The sequence below is a fragment of the Panthera onca genome, chromosome A1 (assembly GCF_046562875.1).
Source record: "Panthera onca isolate mPanOnc1 chromosome A1, mPanOnc1 haplotype 2, whole genome shotgun sequence".
NCBI classification, from domain to species: domain Eukaryota; kingdom Metazoa; phylum Chordata; class Mammalia; order Carnivora; family Felidae; genus Panthera; species Panthera onca.
Genome location: NC_138339.1, coordinates 78,636,617 through 78,654,706, shown reverse-complemented (window position 1 = coordinate 78,654,706; position 18,090 = coordinate 78,636,617). Strand labels below are relative to the sequence as shown.

General features: G+C 35.4%; 1 non-coding gene across 1 annotated transcript; it reads right to left on the bottom strand.

Moving 5' to 3' along the window:
- Positions 1 to 7,910: 7,910 nt before the first annotated feature.
- Positions 7,911 to 7,982, bottom strand: TRNAA-UGC (transfer RNA alanine (anticodon UGC)). Its single transcript has one exon. It is a non-coding gene; the product is annotated as a tRNA-Ala (tRNA).
- Positions 7,983 to 18,090: the final 10,108 nt, after the last annotated feature.

Genomic DNA, 18,090 nt, shown 5'->3' with positions numbered 1-18,090 from the left:
AAAGAATACATGCACAAATCCACTCTTGTGCAGTATCAGGTCAGGAAGTGTAGTTCTGTACTGTCCTCCTCTTTTGCCTTAATTAAACTAAAATTTTTCTTTGTATTGCCATAATTATTAATCACAATTCTAATTTATTCAGAAATCATCCTTGATACTAGTGATATGCTTAAAAATCTAGGCTGACTTTTAAATTTCTTCTTGAATATACATTGCATTGAAAACTGACATGGGCAGTTTAGACAGGCACAGTTAGTAAATTCTTTTGGGGGTAGATATGACTAACTTTCAATAGTTAGAAATAGAAGAGGCTATTGTTGTCATCCCTTCAACCCAGATTAAACTCTGACACACATTCTGCTGTTAACTAGCAAATAGACAAAATTAAATGACTTATGTGACCTGGATGACTTCCGATGATCAATCCTTTTAGGACTCAAATAGCATCTGGCCTATAGACCTAAGACAAATTTAACATAATTTCAGTAGCAGGATTTGTCTTTACAGACTCGGACAATGACCCTCTGAATTAGTGTAAGGATATAGGTGTATTTAAAATACGAGGATTAATTAAATGGATGGTAAATGGTGTTAACTAGGTTTCTCACACTGTCAAGGAAGTTTTAAATAAGCGAGGCAGGAGGGTAAAATGACTTATATGGTGCTGAATTAGCATTGAAGATACTAATATGAATGAATGTTTAACTTAACATTAATACTGCTTGGTAGATATATAAATTACATGCATGTCCATATTCCACAGGGTGGTATTTATACACATATTTCCTAGCTCTGTCCACTTAGGGGGTCTAAAAGCAATGATCCTCCAGTGGCAGTGAGACTACTTGATTATATCTATGTTTCTGGTGTCATTCTCCAATGAAAGAAAACAATGCTCTGTAGATATAATGGCTGGTTCTAAGACTTGGGCAGGAAATACATAAAATAAGCTTGGAGATAAAAAATAAATAAATAAATAAACATTAAAAAAATTTTTAAACCAACAAACAACAATAAAAGCTAATCCAACTCCCCCCCCCCCAAAAAAAAGAAAAAAAAATAAGCTTGGAGCATCTTTTACAGTTAGAAAGTAAGGAACTACTCAACAAATAAAGCAATGTGGTATATTAAAGAGATGGAGGAGAGCCAACAGGAAGAACTCCCAATGGCTAAAACTTGAACAATTTGAGTAACAACAACAAAAGGTAGTAATAGATTATAATTCAAATTATATAATAAATATGCATGAGTCCATAGTGATATAAATAACTGATTATATTAAGTAAACAGATGAGAAAGAAGAAACATCTTTCTCATACATAAAAATTCCAAATAATTTATGTAGATGTATTCCTTTTCCAAAGATGATGGCGCATAACTTTCAACTCCTTATTTGTGAGTATATTTAGTGACTTTCTTCCAAACAGTATAGTATAGAAAGGGGAAAAATTAACTTTATGGTGGAAAATCTAGAAAACACTAATTTAGCCAGGTGATCAAGATTAACATCATTAGTGATAAATATACTGATAGCATAGGTCCTTGATATGTGTTGAAAATGGTATTTCATATATGTGGTCTTCTATCCTGAAACCCATAACTTCTCTCTAATCATGAGAAAACATCATCCAAACATAATTGAAAGGCATCCACAAAATACTTAGCCAGGAATCAAAGCTGTCAAAATCATCAAAATCAGATAAAAAAAGGTAGGAAATTGTCATGGCACAAAAAAGCTTAAGGATGCATGACAACTAAATGTCATATGGTATCTTGGGTGGAACCCTGGAACAGAAAAAGTACATTAGGCAAAAACTAATGAAATCTAAATACAGTGTATGTGTGTGTGTGTGTTTCCATATATATCTATGTCTATATCTGCATGTATGCATATTAAACCTTTTAATGTCAATGTAAACATATATGTGTATATACTTATCAGATTTTGTTTTATACATCATCTAGTGAAGAAAACCTCTAGTGAAGTTTTACACCATTTCTTTTTTCTAGAACAAATCTTTTTCTCAATAAATCTTGAAAAACTAATTTTACCAATAAAACCCCATTACTAATATACATTTTGCTAATCAATAAAAATTCTCATAAAGTTAGTCAAAGCACTTGTTAATCTTTAAAGTGATATATACCTTTAGAGTATATATTTCCAGTTATGTTTACTAAATGTCCCATGAATATGTATTGAAGCTCTGGAAACAGACACACACAAACACTCATATCCACTGTCTATGCTGAGGAGTTTTACAGAAAATTATGCATATCACAATGCTCTTATTTTTCTCTTATTTTTTGAGGTTATCTCTTTTTATACATAACATTTCCACAGAGCGTTTTGTGCAGCCTCATCTATTTCTTTAGACACATTTGTCATGCTTTATTAGGTGTGATTAGTCATGACTACCAGTCAAGACTTTGTTTCAGAGAATTTCCTAACTATGTTTTCACTTTCACATGCAGACTTTGCCCATATTAGCCATTTTGCTGTCATATACTATAAGACACCAAGTTGTCTTTCACAAAAGGTTCTTGTAATATTTCTCCCCCAATTGGACCTTGTCTTTATATTCATGTTATGCCAAGAAAGGTAGCTTAATTTATTTAGTATTTTGTTTTGAAATTGAGATATAATTGACATATAACATTGTATGAGTTTAAAGTGTACAAAGTGTTGATTTGATATATTTATATATTGCAATATGATCACTCCTGAAGTGTCAGCTAACACCTCTATTACTTCACATAATTACCATTTCTTTTTTGTGATGAGAACTTTTGAGATCTTTCTTATTTTCTCTTTCTACCTTGTCAGATATAATTTTCAACCTGTCAACTTTTTCAGATGTTTTATATTTATCCAGATGAGATACTCTTCTATGTATTCCTCCATTAAGTTTTTTGAAAGATTTACTGTATATGGTAAACATAACTGAGATACATACCTTGCCACCAAAAGTTTTTAGCTTAATGTGTGGGTGGAGACAGGTAATAAACAGATAGTAATTATACTATGTGACAAAATTTAGGGTAAAGGTGTGTATTAGTGTTTATGAAGACTTATTCAAAGAGTTTCTCTACCAGCCTTTCTGGGAGTGATTGGTTATAGACAGCTTTGAGTACCTTCCCAGAGGAGGGGTCACTTGAAATGAGTCTGAAAATATAAAGTGTGATGGATGGGAATATATGGAAGAGACAATGCAGGGTGAACTTTAGTTCAATGTTAAGAAATGTTCTGGGATGCAATTAGATGAGGAAATGAAGGTTGGATGTAATTGAAGAGTAGCAAGAGATGAGACTGCAAAGGTAAGCAGAGAATATATCATGATAGGTTTTCTATGTCATGTTAAAAAGTTTGAGTTATGTCAGGGACTTGACATAATCAGGTTTGTGTATTATAAAACTCATTCTAGGAATAATAAAGAGGCACGATTGAAAAGGGCATAGTAAGAATCAGGCAGAACACAGCTGTTACCACTAAGATTTAGTTGAAAAATGATGAGGTAATGAATTATAACAATGGAAATATGAATGGAAAGATGAATCCCCAGTGTCAATCATCATACCCATTAAAGTAAGCACCTAAAAACTTTAATAAGTGCCTTAATGAATAAAATTAAGAAATTTAAGGTACATATTTGGATAGGCATGTAGAATGTCTGACTTTGATTGCATGAGTTGCAATGATGACAATTTTGACGTAAGCACAGGTAGAGGTAGAAGACCCAAATGGCAGGAAATTTAAAGGCACGTATTTCCAGCAAAGAGAAAACTATTGTTCTTAGGACTCTAATGGTTCCAGAAATACTTTTTAAGACATAAATCTTAGATTACTCATATCTGAGAAATATATACACTACCATAAAATACATATTTATGTTCTCTTATGTCCACCAAAATGTTATTTTCTGGTTTATAAATTTCCATATAAATATCATATTACAGTCTAACATACAATACTCCTCTGCTTTCTTCCTAGTCTCTCTGCCTCTTTTTCCTTCTTCTTTAAACCTGTGTACATCATTAGCCATGTGTGCTACTAGTCTATCCTGAATATAACTTGCAGGACTTTAATCTGTGCCTACAACTTCTAACCTGTTTGGACTACTTAGGGAAAAGAACCAGGCCAAGCGTTCAAGTCTGTTTTGATTTGACAAGCTGCCAATCCAGTTACAGCATTTCACAGTATCTGAAAGTATGGGCCAATAGAGCCTGGAAACATCAGTGCCCACTACGTAACACTATCCCACCTCCATGTTCCTAAGCATGTCTCAGAAAAAGGCAAATGGACACAAGGAAAGCCTTAAAGAACTCTACTTCTACCATGAAAGTTAAGAGGATCCATTGTGGATTTGTCAGCAGCTCTCTTTTAAAGTCTTTGAATTTAGCAGACATGTTCAAAGGGAACACTGTGAAGATAAATTGTTAGATTTAACCTAATCTTCCTGTATTTCACATTTCTACAAAATGTCTTCAAGCTTTCTTGTTTTTTATCTGCTCTGTTAGGCTTCTGTCTACTTGATTTGGCTTCCCCCAAGGTTTTGTTTTTTGCTTTAAAACTGGTATTCTCCATCCTCCTTAGGTATGATATGAACAGTCAGTCACTACCTTTTCTCATCTCTCGGGCTTGATCTTATTCCTCCATGGATTGGCCCTAACTCTCTTAGGCCAGCCTATGCTTCTGCAATTACCCTCTGGAGGACAAGGCAGGACAAGAACGTTATGGAAATGATGGAGAGGAAATGTCTTTTACTTACAAGTACTGTCTTTTAAAAGTATTCCTTCTAGGGGCGCCTGGGTGGCGCAGTCGGTTAAGCGTCCGACTTCAGCCAGGTCACGATCTCGCGGTCCGTGAGTTCGAGCCCCGCGTCAGGCTCTGGGCTGATGGCTCAGAGCCTGGAGCCTGTTTCCGATTCTGTGTCTCCCTCTCTCTGCCCCTCCCCCGTTCATGCTCTGTCTCTCTCTGTCCCCAAAAAAATAAATAAAAAACGTTGAAAAAAAAAACAAAACAAAACAAAAAAAAAAGTATTCCTTCTAGATGCCAATCATTGTTTCAAGGAAAATAAAAGCTGATGAAATGAAAGTACCTGTTTTTATAGTCACCAGGTTAATGATACTGGATTTGGACGATTCAAAACTGAAGAATCTCTTTGGTATTGATATTAGCTGATATATAGATGATTTGAAAACAAAAAATGATTCAACCATATACTTATTGTCTCAGTAGCATAATCTTATCTGTATAGCTTATAATTTTAAAATATCCATTTACAGATAAGGAAATGAGTTTTATGGTAATATACAACTTGATTAAGGTCACTCAATATTTATATATGGTTGAGTCTTTCTACCCCCTCTGAACTAGGAATCTGTTAACATGAGTTCATATTTCTAATTCACATACATATTTCATCATAATAAACAGACTCTGTATATGTTAAGACTTAAAATGTTGACTGTGATATGCATTTTAAGATTTAACATATACTTCTCCTAATTTAAAAGTGATGGTACCTTTTGTACAGGTGAATTGTCTTTAGAAATAAGATTATATTTAGTTCCAAACCCTAAAATCATGAATGGATTATGAACTTACTCGGAGAATTGAAAGGCAACAAAGCATAAGACTTAAAAATTTAGTCTTGAACTTGATTACCCAGGTCAGTTTCTGGGATTGCCACCTGTTAGCTGTGTGACTTTTATAAACTTTTTGTGTCTAGTTTTTTTTTTTTTTCATGTATAAATTAGGAATAAAATATCTTTCTTAGAAGGTTGTTACAAATATCAAATAAGATGCAAATATCAAACCACTGGCCCATAGAAAATGATACCTAGCTGTGCTCGTTAAATAATTAAGAAAATGCTTTACCATAAAATATTGTACAGAGTTAATGATGAAAGATGTTCTGTTAAAGTAGTGGTAATTTCCTTCAACTTGGAATAATACTCAGATTCCTAATATTGAGAGACAAGACAACAAGGCATTCTAATAAAATTAGAATTTCAATGTTATTTTCTTTCTAAATATGTTGATTTTATAACTCAGATTTCTATGTGTATATTACTAATATTTTTATTATCTGTTTAAAATGTAATATATTGTAACATACAAGTAAAAATAATAATAATGTGGCCAAGAAAACCAATAGGACTGACCACATTGCTTATTCATAAAATTTGATTTATAGCAATTGTTACCAGTGTTGTTTAGTTTCATATGTAGTGTCTTATCAACAAATAGTATGACTCTTGAAGGTCAAATATGAAATAAAAAATATATTGTGCATCTGCTAGTTCATTGTATTTTAAATGGCAAAGTGGTTGGCAATTGCTTTATTGAAAATTTAATTTCCTTTTCATATCTTTCATCCTCTGTGGTTATATAAATGGCTGTATTTGCAATCATGTCTTTTCACAGATAAAAGTCCTTTGGGTTCAGTCATTGGTTAAACTTTTAAAATAAATACTGTTAAGAGAATTATATATACCATATTTTTCCCATTTACTTAATCCAATTATGGCCAAATTATTTATATTACTGAGACTTAACTTTCTCTATCAAATCCTTTTACATTGCTGCTATTTGAAATTTGTTTTCTTCATTGCTGTACTGGTTTTTCCTTTTATTATCATGGCTGAAGAACTATGTAGAAAAAATGTATATAAAATAAGATGACCTTATTTTCCTTAAGAAAATTTTTTTAACACTTATTTATTTTTGAGAGACAGAGCTTGAGTGGGGGAGGGGCAGAGAGAGGGGGAGATACAGAATCCAAAGCAGGCTCGAGGATCCTAGCTGTCAGCACAGAGCCTGACATAGGGCCTGAACCCAGGAACCATGAGATCATGACCTGAGCCAAAGTCGGAGGCTTAGCTGACTGAGTCACCCACGTGCCCCAGAAGGTGGCTTTATTTTTAATGGTGAATTAATTTTTTAATCTTTAGATGTCTATGAATTGAACTTTCTTGGTCAAAATATATTCTGTATGCTACAAAAGAATTCAAACATACTCTTGTTGTTGAGGAATTATTGTCACAGTAAAAGATAAAATATGTTCAAACACATATCAAGACATTTTTGTTTCACATTAAAATGAAAGAGAAAAACACCATTTTCATATTTCATAAATTTAGGTTGCATTAGCAATATTTACATTGTGTAAAAAAATCCTTCTTGTTAAAATATGAAAATTTTTGCCCAAAACCTTTGGATTTTCATTTTGATTATTCAAAATTCACTTGGGTCATTGTTTTTCTTTCCATTTTAGTTACTACTGTAACATGTGATTAAATTTTTTTTTTTGGTGTTTATTTTTGAGAGGCAGAGAGAGACAGAGTATGAGTAGGGAAGGGGCAGAGAGAGAGAGAGGGAGACACAGAATACAAAGCAGGCTCTAGGCTCTGAGCTGTCAGCACAGAGCCTGATGCGGGGCTCGAACCCACGAACCATGAGGTCATGACCTGGGCCGAAGTTGGATGCACAACCGACTGAGCCACCCAGACATTCCTAACATGTGCTTTATCTAAATACAAAAGGGTTGATCTAAAATCCTCCCATGATTGGTGGCCCTTATCTCTCATACAGAAATTCATGGCCATTTTAATTTTTGTTGATACACTTAGTTGTGGTCAAGTGAGGCAATAGCTATCTCTATTTACTATGTTTTATTTTTTTAGTTTATTTATTTATTTTGAGATAGAGATAGAGAGCAAGAGTGTACACATAAGTCAGGGAAGGGGAGAGAGAGAATCCTAACCAGGCTCCATGCTGTCAGCACAGAGCACGATGTGGGACTAAACTCACAAACCTTGAAATCATGTCTTGAGCTGAGATCAAGAATCAGATGCCTAACTGACTGATTTGCCCAGTGCTCTAGTGAATTGGAGCTTCTATAAAGTGGAGATGCCAGGGATCGAATCTGGGGCCTCATACATGCAAAGCATGTGCTCTACCGTTGAGCTACATCCCCATGTAATTAAAAAAAAAATGTCTAAACATACATTATTACAGATGCATCCACTTTTTGTTTACAATACAGGAAAATATTTATTCATACAGACACACTGAGATCAAGCCATATGTACAGATTTTTGCCTGGTATGTTTTTTGTCTTTTAATTCTTATTTACTAGAGAACTTCATATTAGTGTATGTCCTTATTCTGTATGGATAGTATGAAGACTCTTCTTTTATCGTTTGGTCCTGCAGTGTTTCTTGTATTATGTCTTCATTTAATCCTGAGAGGGCTTATTCTGAAATATGAAATTTCTTTTATGAAAGTTGACATGCTAATTGCATACAGTTCTGAACATGTGCAATTTCCCAAACTTTTTACTTCAAAGTATAGACCAACACTTTGCAACTTTGTTCAATAGAACATCAGGATCCCTCTGTTAGGTTTGGAAACTATAAGCTATTTTATCTTACCTTAGGATATCTATAATTCACTTTACCATGTTAAAGGCTATAGAATGTCATACTCTGAAGAAATCAGCTTAATTCTGTTTACACTAGTGTTTTCCCATTTTAGACCATCATATCTTTATTATTATTTTCCTTAACTCCTTAGATAGTCGTGTAAATAAGTACTCTGTATAACTGGAAAGTATCGTAATTTCTTTGGCTCTACTAATACCTTTCTTATAAATACTCTGAAGATCTTTGCAGAGCTATGACCTAGTGGGTTGAGATTCTTCCCTGTTGTCCATTTTATGAAATATGCCTGCTGCATGTGCCTAAGAGTGAATGCCATCCCCATCTTTTCAGCAGTGGTGGGAATTTATGTAAAGCACCTTGACTGTAAAATAGAATTAATTTGGGGCTAGGTAACACTTGAGTGATTCCTCCTTGCTTAATCAAAAGAATTACTTTGCTTACTTTTGTCCATGCCTAATTCATCTTACATTATAAATACTAAAACTAAGATTTTGATGTTTAATTTTGTCATGCTAAGCTTTTCTGCTTGAAATGACTGGACTAAGTAGTTGACCAAGTCATATATCAATACTTATATCTGTATACACATTTTTGTCTACACACACACACACACACACACACACACACACACACAGACACACACACAGACACACAAATAATATCCTGTATAAAATATCTACTAAGACAGGCAAAGCAAACTTACCTTCCTGTAGTTTAGAGACTAATATGTACACAGTATGTGTCTAACTTCCTCTGTACTGTCAGTCACAAATCTCTAAGCTGTTTTTTTAGCTAGGAAAGAAGTGGATGCTTACTTAGACATTGAAGAAAGGTTCAGAACCAACATTTTAACATGGAGATTAGCCCAGGAGAAACAGATGGCAAAATAGGAGTCCAACCTCTTTTTTGATGCTAGGAAGTATGGTTGGACAGGTGCCCCTCCTGTGACCTTGTATCCACTCTTGTTGAGGACCTGGATCCTGGTGGATTGATGCAGAGCCATGGAAGAGTTTCGCAGCAGAGGAGAGTTCCCACAACAGTAATGCTGGGGCAGGATCCTAGTCTGACTCTTCCTTTGGTAAGCACTGGAGTGTTTGCTGCTGCCTAGTCACCACTCTTCTTTGTTCCCACTTATTTCCTGGGCCTGTTCACTGGGTATTTATTCAATTCTGTGACTTCTCTGTTATCCTTAACGTGATACATTTGCTTCTTAAATTAGAATTGTTTGTGTAGCTTGATTGACATACCTATTGTGAAAGGCCTACGGTAGAGGGAAAGAAGAACAGAGGAAAATCAGTGTATAAAGAACATCACATTAGCTGTGAGAATTAAAACCTCAGTAGCAAATCCCCAGCAACCAAGGGAGGAAAATCTGAAGTACACTATTTGAAATGAACTGAAATATTTAGTTTCTATAGGTTCTTCTCTACGAGGAATTGAGAGCCATGTGTGCATGCTCATTAAACTGATTCTCTTGAAATTCTCTGACATTGATAAGAATGAGGACAGTGATTGAAATCCAAGTCTATAAGAGCTTATTAAGGTTAGTTGCATTTGTACAGCTTTCTATAATCAAGTTAAGTTAAACTATCATAAATATATTGCATTGTCTGTTATGCTTTTTAAAATGGAATTTTTAATTCTATATTTTCTTTATGCTTGGCAATATTTTTTTCAATCACTGTGTACAGATGACTCCATTAAGTTACATCAAGTTCTCTTTCCTTGAACATTTTGCATATATAAATAGGCCTCAGGCATATTGTAGAAGGAGAATTGTGGTTTTGGAACTCTGATTCTTCTCCCCTTCCCTTACCAACTCTGGTATCTCCTGTCTTCGGCTTTCTGGTCACCACTTAGGCCCCTTGATTCTCAGCTATATGACTTAATGAAATTTGAATTTCTCCTTGAACCCTCCATCTCCTCGGCCCCCTTTGTAGTCAGTTGCAAAGTGATATAAATGCAAGTCTCCACTGGAGCCTGACTGGTCTCTTGTAACTGGGTTCTCATGATTTTTAAGCTGGGCTCCTATAATTATCACATGGCTTTCCCACTTGATTCCATGAAACAATTTACCTTCCTGGTTTGCCCCTTCCAAATCTTGAAAATGGACTCCCCACTCTGGCATGTGTGGTCCTTCACAGTATGACTCACACCATATGTCCAGGTTGGTGAGCCTCAGTAGTTCTCTTAGGATTTTTCTATCCTGTATTCAAACTCACCCACATGTTGAAACACATTTAAGTTCCCCACTTCTGTGTTTTTGGTTCTTTTTGCTATTTCTGCTACAGTTCAGAATAACTGACCTATACAAATTAGTTATTATGTGCCAAGCTTTCCCTAAGTTTTTATTTGTTTTATTTCACATAATATTCATAGTAACCCTGTGAAGTAGAAACTGAAGTTGTACTCATTTTATAGCTGCAGGAACTGAGAACCAAAACACAGAAGTAACATGCCCAGGGCGGCAAGTCTAATAAGTGAAGGAACCAGAATCTGACCCCAGGGAATCTGACCCAGCAACGTCACCTAATTAATGAACATATGTTGGATAGATAAAAATATTCAAGAGGACGTGTTCATTACTTCATCATGGTTACCATTCAGGATGGATAGTAAAATGTCATTTTTCTTGTTAGTGTTCATAATAAAGAAAAGGGGGAAGAAACGGCCCCTATACTGTGTACAAAATTCTACTCATCTTTCAAATTCCATGTCAAATGATATTCCTTGCAGGAAGATTTTCTTCATTCTCCCCAGATGAAATCCGTTCTCTTTTCAACCCTCCATACTACCTTTGTCCCATTTCCCTTACCCACTCTATTTTGGCAGGAATTAGGACTCTTCTAGTGGCTCATATTCCCCCTTTGTGTTTCCTTTAGGCTGTCAGCTATCTTCCTTATCCCTTTGTCTCCTTATCCCTTATCTCATATCTTCCTTATCCCTTTGTCTCCTGAAAACAGTAGGTACTCAAAAGTATTTGTTATTAGTATCAAACTTTTCTGGACACAGAATTACAAACAATAACAGCTAAACTTACATTGCCTTTGATGCCTTTGATGCCTTTGATGTCCAAATGGAAGCATTGTTATTATTTACTTAAGAAATTCTTATACTACAGAAATGTATTTTTATGTTTATTCACAGTTTGAAAATAAGTATCTTACATGCTTTTCTGTGACTTTCATTATTAAAATATGGGAGTACTCCATCAGTTTTCAAGGAGGGCTCCTGTTTATAGGTATCCAGCTATGATTTTAATCTCTGGTTCCATATAATGGCCAGTTTCCATATCATTGTATAATCAGAAAGACTACAAAGTTACCTATGCACAGGGGGTTGAGAAATCCAACGTAAATTTGGGAAGAGGTGCAGGATATATATGAGAATACCTTTCACATGTGACCTGATTTGATGATTTTAGATGGTGTTTGTTTTTCAAGCTATACTATAGAATTAAAAATAGCAGTGTAGGCAAATAGGCATTAATCCATGAGAGGCTAGAGGCAGGAAAGCAGCCGTAGCAACTACGACTCCATTTATACAATTAGTACTCTAAAATGAAGAGCAGGTAGCTGGGTGAATGCCTTTGTTTTTTTCCTCAGTTTATGATCAACTGGTACAGAACAATGTCACTGTGGAATATAGCTTTGAAGTTCATTTCCCCTTCTTTGTCTGATAATGTGTGATTTATCAAATTGATCCGACAAGTAAAGATGCATAAAAGAGACAAAAGAAAGTGTATTTTCTTTACAGTGTCATAGTAAGAAGAATGTTGGCTACAGTGTAAAGGATAGATACATATTGTGTATATTGTTTATTCTCATCATGGTTGCAGCATCTGCCAGAGGGTAAAAATGCCTGGGATAATTTCATTTTTTGACATTCTGGTATACTGAAAACAAGAAATAAAGAAAAAGAAATTGGTAACAGAGGCTGCAACAATAATTTGAAGATGTCTGACTTTGACTTTTGCAAAGTCCATACTTTATCCTCCCTAATCTTGTCCCTAATATCCCCAGAATTATACACTTTGTGATGGCCAGTAAATTCAGTATTTTTAAATAAGGTTTGAAACAAAATACTTCCTTTCCTTCTTACATGCCATAGATTTTTGTTAAGTGTTTGCACATTAAAGTTTTATAGAAACCTTTCTAGAAAGAAAAAGAAAAGGAGAAAATTAAAAGGAAAGGAAGAGTTTAAGGAGAGGTCCATGATAGAAGAAAAAGCACCTTGGCATTTCAAAAAAGTATTGAGAGGAGTGCTCAACAAATAAGATGCATTTTGAACAATGCTCTATCCGGGCATATTTTCAAACAATGGAGCTCCTTTGTGATCAGGCAACCCATGACAAACCTTCAAGAGTTGCAAACCTTTGGAAATTCCCCTCCATTGTCAGACCTTGAGGAGCAGAGGCTCAGCCACAGAGTGCAAAAGCAATGTCATGGGAGGTTGTGCCATGACTTACTACATAGAACACAAGGGGCTAGCAGGTTGAAGTATTAGCAGTTAAAATAGGTGATGGGGTTTGCACTGAAGTGTCACTACCATTTCCCTTGTCCCCATGAATGTCTTCAAAGCTACCGTGACCTGGGTGAATGAGGATCAAACTCATTTCTCTGCATTCAGTTCTTTGTCTGAACATTTCCCTGAAACATGTCCTCGTCCTGGTTGATTAAGTAATTCAAAATTTGACTTGCAGTGTTAGAGACTGAGGTTGTCAGTGCCATAGGAAAGATGAAAACTATTTGAAAGAAAACTACTGACAAGGTGAGCAAGTGTCTTGGTGGCCCTGGAACTGTCCCAGTTAATGCCCTGCAATTCCTGCCGCCCACAAACACCTCAGTCTCAGGCAAGCCAGGACGGTTGGTCACCCCAGAGAGATGATTAAAGAATAAAACCTCTCTAGTTTCAAAGGTAATTTTTTTCTCAAGAAGCCTTTTCTCCGAAGGCTTCTTTAACACAGGTAATGTTTTCTCAATTTCAAGATACCATTCCAGGTCCATCTGTTTAGACAGGCTTTCTTCCATTGATGGGGGAGATAAACTACTGTTATTTCTCTTTTGCATTTATGAGGCTCTTTTCTCCGTATGCATAAAATGCTTTCTAAATATCTCATTAATCCTCACAACATCCCTGTTGGTAGGGGAGCAGGCATTATAACTTCAGGTAGTGCAGATTCTTGTCACTCTAATAATGGCATTTTATTACTTTAGCTTAATGTGATTTTATTGCAGTTTCCCGGAAGTTTGAAACCGAATATCTTTTGCAAGTGGAGATAGTAAATAAAGAAAAATGTCATCTCGAATGTAAATGCCTGAGAAGAAATGCTAAAGATTGACAGTGAGATTTGAGATGGTAGAACACATGGTCCTTTCTCTCCTATTTTTGGCTTGCATTCAGCTTTCCACTTTAAGTCTGTTGGTTTAGCTAGCTTAGAATTGTTTCCTATGTAAATGCTTAAAACTTCTCAAGACTTCACTATGTTTTAATGTGAAATGGGCGATGTTAGAGTTGGAGGAGATGCTAGAGATCACCTAGTGGTCCCTAGTAATTCTGCTTGTTAATTTCTTATTCAGGTGAGGAGGGGTAGTGTGGTTTAGTGGCAGAATTCTAGACTGAATTTTTGCCTTTTTATGTGTCTGTCAGGCTATGGAACTGTAGCAAGGCTCTCATTCCCTCTGAATCTGTTTCTCCATCTTGAAAATGAGAAAGTTGAACTAAGTAATTACTGGAGTTCTCTCCAATTCTGAGGCAATAGAGAACAGATGCTTTGGGAGCGTGTGATGGGGCTGCGACCATAGAGCCAGAACCCACACCCAAGTCTCTGTATCCCTGTTCCAATGAGCCTCACACATAGCTAAGCTATCTCTCGTTGTAAATTTGTAAGTTCTTTTTTTTTAAATAAGAATCCTACTTTCTGTCCCCTGAAATACAGCTGTATTGAATATTTTCCCTGTGGTTTTTCTGCCTCTATCTTCTGAGATTGAAAATACAGTGAAACTTGCTTAGAAGACCACCTGGATTCATAGACCACCTGCCTAAACAAATTTGCCAAGCACTGATTCTATTTCCTAGAGGTGTGCTGCATCTGGTAGCCACCTGCTCTATGCTCTATGGGTCTGTGATCAGCTCACCAAATACACTTGGTGGCAAAGTCAGGATTTTTCAGTAGAAACATAATGAAAACCACAATCCTCCCCCAAACTGGTAGGAAATTAAGCCTTGAAAGTCACAAATATTTCTTGCTTAACATAAATTCATTTGATACAACTTACAGCTTAAGAATTCAATCAAATTTCTATTCACCCTAATTAGTAGTAATTCTGATCTATTTATCATACTTTTTCCTCTCCTTTTATTTGTATTGAAATACTCTTTTCTTTCCATGGAGCAAAAACTGGTACACATTTTGATTTTTTTTTATTTGCATATTATCTCACAGAGACTGAAAACATAATCATTTCCATTTTACAACCAAGGGAGTGTTCACCATGTGAGGAAATGATGGAGAGATTAAAGCAGAAATCATTTCTGGATTCCCAAGCCTGTGTTTTATCCATTAAGGCTGTTTTCACGTCAGTATTTCATCTCCACCTCTGGCAGGTTTTACAGCATGAATTCTGTCTTGGGCAGTGGGACCATTTTCACTCTGCTATATAATTAAGATAGAATGGTCACACAAGTGATTTGCAGTGGCTCTAGAAATGGTAGTTAAAGTTGCTACCTTTACGCTGTCAGGCATTTATTTTTTTTCCTCCAAACATTAAATTAAACAAACTGTTTAATTGCTTGAGCAGCTATACTCATCTCTTGGGAATTAAAGTTTGCATCTGAGTGAATGTGAAAGTAGACACTTTATGCAAGCTACTGGTCAAGCAACAAGCTCACTGAGTAGAGATTGTGCCACTGATTATAAGTCTAACACATCCTAAATGATAACTTCGCGCGTCTTGTAGGAATGTTCTTACCTTTGTCATACTCTATTTTAAATTCTTCTTTGGGTCACAGATTCCAAGATATGTTGGAGATTTACTGCTGGTTATTATAATTAGGCTTAGTATATTTCATCACACCTAAGGCAAACTGTATTTTGTGAATGACCAAGTAAGTAAAAATCCTTCCAGTTCAGCTTTCATAGACTTCAGAGCCTAAAAAAAAAGTGCATCATAGAATTGATGCAATGTTGTTTGAAAAAAATTCTCATCTGTTGCCCCAGACCTAGGTCAGGATTGTGTGGATTTACACATTGTCACGAAAGCTGTTACCTGTTAGTTGTGACAGGATCTAATATGGGGTACCATTATAAGAGACTGTCATTTCAGCTAGGAAAGTGGGAGATGCAGTGTTAGAGAGAGTGATTTTTTTTTTCTAATCCTATGGACTAAAATAGCTGTTTTTACGCAGATAATTCAAATATTTTCCAAGGGATTCACTTTCTCTTGAATAACTCATTTGTGATCTGAAAATACTTGATGCTATTTTGAGGGAGGAGACATCCTTACTGCAAACAGGCCTTAAACAATGCCTGAAACTCAGTGCAACAAATCTTTCATTTCTTCTTTTTTCCTGGTTCATAAAGCTGTTGGGTAGTGAATACACAAAATCTAGAAGCAAAGCATTGCTGTATTATTCGGTGCTGACATTTGTATGTGAATAACAGCATCATTTAATATTTTCTTCAACCATCAACCAAATGCTTTCTGACATTATACTCTAATTTTGCAAGATACAGAATCAGGTGTCATAAATGACAGAGGAGGTAAGCTGCAAGAGTCAGTTTAATGTCTCATTTTTTCTCATTTTCCAGGGGTTGAGATAGATGGAAACATTCTGAAAAATTCACTTCTATGCATATGAATCTTCATAAATGCAAATTCTATTGACTTTAACATTCAATTTGCTAGCAAGCCTGAAAGGTTTGAAATTGCACTTGAAAATGCCTTCTTTTTGGCAGTCAACAATAAATATTTTCCAAGCAGTTGATGACATTAGGATTAAGTCAAAGTAAAACTACATTTCAGTGCTTGAAGATTAAATGTACATTTCTATTCACAGTTGGCAATATCATCATCTCTCTAATGTGGCAAATAGGGAAGCTTTGACACCATTTTTCTGTTTTCCCCAACAACAAACTCACTTGATGCATAGTGTGTACTAGATACATGTTCGTTGAATTAAAAAACGTCATCACTCAATAAATCATTAATTAGTTCATTCAAGAAATATCTTTTGATCACTTTCTTTTTGTCAGTTCTCCAAGGAAACATTACAAATGCTTTCTAGTTTGCAGCCCACTCTTGTCCTTTCCTCTTTATATTTTTTTCTCACTATAAAATAGACTTGATTATCTTCAGCTTGGCTGCTAGTACCTCATTTTCACTTGATTTCCCATTTCCAGGATTGAGTACTTTTCATCTGTCTGGCTATTACTGTCAGAGCTGACTTCTTCATCTGTCACACTGACCCATCTTTGCCTACCCGAAGCCCTTCATCAATTTTCCATTGCATTGAACACCAAGTCTGCAATATTCTCATTCCTAAAGCCTTTCACCAGTAAGAGCAAATGATTTTCCCTTTTCTATCCTCACCTCTCCCAATCTCTTTTGCTTGCATAGAACTTGCCTTCTTTGGTGTGTCTCATTTAAACTGTCAACATTTTCATCCTTTTAAAAGCACAGTTTATTTTGGCATGCCCTCCTAAAACATTATCTAGGCAATTTAAATAGTTTCTGAAGTTCAATTGTTTTCACTTAAGTTTTGCAGACTATTCAAATTAGTAAAAACATACAATCATCCTGATCAGTCAAGATAATGAGATTTCCTTTCATTGTGATATCATCTCTCTTATAATAATGGAAAGTACTCACCCCAAATTATGTTACATAGAGCATTGTATATTTCATTTAGTTCATTCAGTGTAGGACTTCCATTGTTTGTGTAGTTTATAAATGGTTCCCTATGTCTATGTGGTCTTGTTGCAGCTAGAGACTGTTGAAATAAATTTCTCTGAAAATAAAAAGCACACTGTATACCCAATTAAGTTCTTAATTTTGACTGCTTCTCTGATTTAGTAGGTATTCTTAGAACAGAGTATAATAACCAGACTTTCAAACTCTCTGGGAAAGAGGTCAGCAATTAGTATAATGACACTTTATTTTTTTTTAATTTAATGCCAGTAGTTTATACATAAATAATAAAGTTCCTTCCATACCACTTGATAGTTTTTTATTTCTCTCCTCTAAATATGCATAAGAAAAATAGAGGAGAACTGATTAAAATTCCATGGTCCCAGACTCTAGCAGCAGCAATTTTAATTTATTTATTCTGCAGTGGATCCCAGAAATACACAATTGTATATTAATAAGTTATTTTCTGTTAGGGACTGGATGTTTGTGCCACCCCCCCCCCAAATTCATATTTTGAGGTTTTGATATTTAATATGATGGCATTTAGAGGTGAAGCCTTTGGGAGATAATTAGGTTTATCTGAGGTCATGAAGGTGGGGACTCTGTGATGGGATTAGGGCCCCTAGAAGAGGGGGAGAGATGAGAACTTGCTCCCTCCATGTGCATGCACCCGGGAAAGGCCATGTGAGGACACAGCAAGAAGTCAGTGCTCCACAAGCCAGGTAGAGAGCTA